The 4,224-nt window shown below is 49.6% G+C and overlaps 1 pseudogene; it reads left to right on the top strand.

Annotated features, from left to right (window-relative positions):
- The first annotated feature begins 1,101 nt into the window (after positions 1-1,101).
- Positions 1,102-1,983, top strand: LOC115894171 (annotated as a pseudogene).
- Positions 1,984-4,224: the final 2,241 nt, after the last annotated feature.

Below are 4,224 nucleotides of genomic sequence, written 5' to 3'. Positions count from 1 at the left end.
AATAAAAATGAAAATGGGAAGAGGAAAAGCCGAAGGAGAGTGCTGGCAAACTGAAAAGTTTTGTGATGTGTGAGTAAACAGCCAGGTTTTCTATCTAAAAACAGGAATGAACTAATCTTTCATTATTATATTACTAACAAGAGTTACAGGCCGGGTGCCTTGGCTCACACCTGTAATGCCAGCACTTTGGGAGGCTGAGGCAGGCAGATCGCTTGAGGTCAGGAGTTCGAGACCAGCTTGGCCAACATGGTGAAACCCCGTCACTACTAAAAATACAAAAATTAGCCGGGCATGGTGGCACATGCCTGTAATCTCAGCTACTCAGGAGGGTGACGAAGGAGAATTGCTTGAACCGGGGAGGCAGAGGTTGCAGTGAGCCAAGATACACCATTGCATTCCAGCTTGGGCAACAAGAATCTCCATCTCAAAAAAAAAAAAAAAAAAATGACAAAAATTGCAAATTTGTGGGCAAAAGAAATGACTGTTGTTTTGGGGGTCCAGGATGTGTTGGGGCACAATACAAAAAGCAAGGCAAGCTGGGCACAGTGGTGTGTGCCTATAGTCCCACTACTTGGGAAGTTCAGGCAAGAGAATGGCTTGAGCCCAGGAGTTAAAGGATGCACTCTTATGATTGTGCCTGTGACTAGCCATTGAACTCTAGCCTAGGCAACATAGCAAAACCCCATTATTTCTTTAAACAGTAAGGCAAGCCGACTTTATTTATTTATTTTTTTGAGATAGAGTCTTGCTCTGTCACACAGGCTGGAGTGCAGGAGCACGATCTCGGCTCACTGCAACCACTGCCTTCCAGGTTCAAGCGATTCTCCTGCCTCACTCAGCCTCCTGAGTAGCTGGGACTACAGTCTCGTGCAACTACACCTGGCTATTGTATTTTTTAGTAGAGATGGGGTTTTGGCATGTTGGCCAGGCTGGTCTTGAACTCCTGGCCTCGTGATTCGCCTGCCTTGGCCTCCTAAAGCGTTGGGATTACAGGCGTGAGCCACCGTGCCCAGCCTAAAAAAGTGAGGCAAGCTGACTTGATATACATCCTGCTGGAAGAATGAAAAAAAAATTAAATCTTCTTCTCTGAGAAAACACCAAATGGTGGATGACGCCGGTGCAGCGGGGGGGCCCGGAGGCCCTGGTGGCCCTGGGATGGGGAACCGCGGTGGCTTCCTCAGAGGTTTCGGCAGTGGCATCCGGGGCCAGGGTTACGGCTGTGGACGGGGCTGGGGCCAAGGCCGCAGAGCTCGCGGAGGCAAGGCCGAGGGTAAGGAGTGGATGCCCGTCACCAAGCTGGGCCGCTTGGTCAAGGACATGAAGATCAAGTCCCTGGAGGAGATCTACCTCTTCTCCCTGCCCATTAAGGAATCTGAGATCATTGACTTTTTCTTGGGGGCCTCTCTCAAAGACGAGGTTTTGAAGATTATGCCGGTGCAGAAGCAGACCCGTGCTGGCCAGCGCACCAGGTTCAAGGCGTTTGTTGCTTTCGGGGACTACAATGGCCACGTCGGCCTGGGTGTTAAGTGCTCCAAGGAGGTGGCCACTGCCATCCATGGGGCCATCATCCTGGTCAAACTCTCCATTGTCCCCGTGCGCAGAGGCTACTGGGAGAACAAGATCAGCAAGGCCCACACCGTCCCTTGCAAGGTGACAGGCTGCTGCGGCTGTGTGCTGGTGCGCCTCATCCCTGCACCCAGGGGCACTGGCATCGTCTCAGTGCCTGTGCCCAAGAAGCTGCTCATGATGGCTGGTATTGATGACTGCTACACCTCAGCCCAGGGCTGCACTGCCACCCTGGGCAACTTCGCCAAGACCACCTTTGATGCCATCTCTAAGACCTACAGCTACCTGACCCCTGACCTCCGGAAGGAGACTGTGTTTACCAACTCTCCCTATCAGGAATTCACTGACCACCTTGTCAAGACCCACACCAGAGTCTCCATGCAGCAGACCCAGGCTCCAGCTGTGGCTACAACATAGGGTTTTTATACAAGAAAAATAAAGTGAATTAAGCCTGAAAAAAAAATTAAATCTTAATCAAGTTCCTAGATCCAACTACCAATGAATGGGTTTACAAGAAATACAAGGATTTCTTGTATTCATAAATGTGAAATGTGATGTAAATGTGAACTAGAAACCTTTCAAGGAAAATTAAGAAAATCAAAATATACTTAACGAAACTAGGCCTCTGCTTCATGTTACTATTGCAAGCTAAACTTAAAAAAAAATGGAATGATGCTATATATATATGTATATTTTTTTTAATTAAAAAAAATTTTTTTTGAGATGGAGTCTCACTCTATAGCCCACGTGGGAGTGCAATGGCATGATCTTGACTCATTGCAACCTCCGCCTCCCAGGTTCAAGCAGTTCTCTGCCTTAGCCTCCCAAGTTACTGGGATTAAAGGCATGTACCACCACGCCCAGCTAATTTTGCATTTTTAGTAGAGGCAGGGTTTCACCACGTTGGCTAGGCTGGTCTCAAATTCCTGACCTCAGGTGATCCACCTGCCTCCCAAAGTGCTGGGATTACAGGTGTCAGCCACTACACCTGGTCTAGAAGAATATATTTTTAAAATAGTACCATGAGGATGCAATCAATAAGATGTAGAACGTGAAAAACTCTTTAGGACAAATGACCTATAAATAAATTGCAAGAAAATTAACAATAGCAACAATGAAGATGAAAGGGTAACCTGTGGAATAAGAGAGATTTAAGAAAGTGAGAGATTTGGCCGGGCGCGGTGGCTCAAGCCTGTAATCCCAGCACTTTGGGAGGCCGAGACGGGCGGATCACGAGGTCAGGAGATCGAGACCATCCTGGCTAACACGGTGAAACCCCGTCTCTACTAAAAAATACAAAAAACTAGCCGGGCGAGGTGGCGGGCGCCTGTAGTCCCAGCTACTTGGGAGGCTGAGGCAGGAGAATGGCGTAAACCCGGGAGGCGGAGCTTGCAGTGAGCTGAGATCCGGCCACTGCACTCCAGCCTGGGCGACAGAGCCAGACTCCGGCTCAAAAAAAAAAAAGAAAGTGAGAGATTTAAGACAGCCAGGAGAGTGACATCAGCAAAATGGGAGACCAGGAGCTACCTCACTTGTGTTTCCCCACAGCAACAATAGTTTTTAGCTTTTCACCTGTCCACAGATAAAAGTACCTCTGTTGGGAACTTTGGGAACTAGATAGGAGACTGTGAAACCCTTATGGAGCCCAAGATCCAGGAAGGCTGTTTTGAGACAGCAGAATTGCACCCAGGTAGCAGACTCATTGATCGAGGTTGCAGCTCCAGACTTGGAAATGGTGCTACCTCCCTGTGGACTTGGCTACAACCCTGTCTGGCCTTGGTCCTGCTACTAGACCATCTACTTAGGGACCTGGAAGAATCATAACTACTTGTGTCTCAGGTGACAGGCCCACCAACATCAGTTTCATAGCAGACCCTGAAACAACTGTTAAGTCTCAACTCCAGCCCTCCTCATTGTGGTCTGAGAGCAATCCTGCCCATGAAGAGACCCGGGGGTGACATGACTATCCATGCCCCAGGAAGCAGGCCTGCAGATTTCACTCTTGCCTGTGGACCCTGAAGCAGCCCAGTGACTTGGTTCCAGCCCCTCTAAACTACTGTTAGGGCCAGTACTGCCTGCTCAAGGGCCCACCCAGTGACCTAGCAGGAAGCTTACCAGGAAACTGGAGGAAGCCACACCAGTCTATGCATCTGGTAATAGGCCCATTGTCTGCAGACCCCCATCCCAACACCAGTCCTACTGACCAAGGTTCTGGGGGCAGTCCAGTCCACCCATGGACCAGACAGGATCCACACCCATTAGAGCCCCTAGTAACAAGCTTGCCAACTGTGGACCCAACTGTGGACCCAGCTCCAACCCCATTTGAGTGCAATCCCATCAATTCAGGGACCCAATAGGAGAAGGCCTTTTCCTTCTAAAACTAGTCTATAAAGACTGGAAGAGGTGTTTGTTCCTTTTTTTTTGAGATGGAGTCTCGCTTGTCGCCCAGGCTGGAGTGCAGTGGCGCGATCTCGGCTCACTGCAAGCTCTGCCTCCCAGGTTCACACCATTCTCCTGCCTCAGCCTCCAGAGTAGCTGGGACTACAGGTGCCCACCACCACACCCGGCTAATTTTTTTTATTTTTAGTAGAGACGGGGTTTCACTCTGTTAGCCAGGATGGTCTCGATCTCCTGACCTTGTGATCTGCCCACATCGGC

The sequence above is a fragment of the Rhinopithecus roxellana genome, chromosome 17, assembly GCF_007565055.1.
Source record: "Rhinopithecus roxellana isolate Shanxi Qingling chromosome 17, ASM756505v1, whole genome shotgun sequence".
Classification (NCBI taxonomy): Eukaryota; Metazoa; Chordata; class Mammalia; order Primates; family Cercopithecidae; genus Rhinopithecus; species Rhinopithecus roxellana.
The sequence above is the reverse complement of the archived record's forward strand: the minus strand, read 5'-3'. Positions and strand labels throughout refer to the sequence as shown.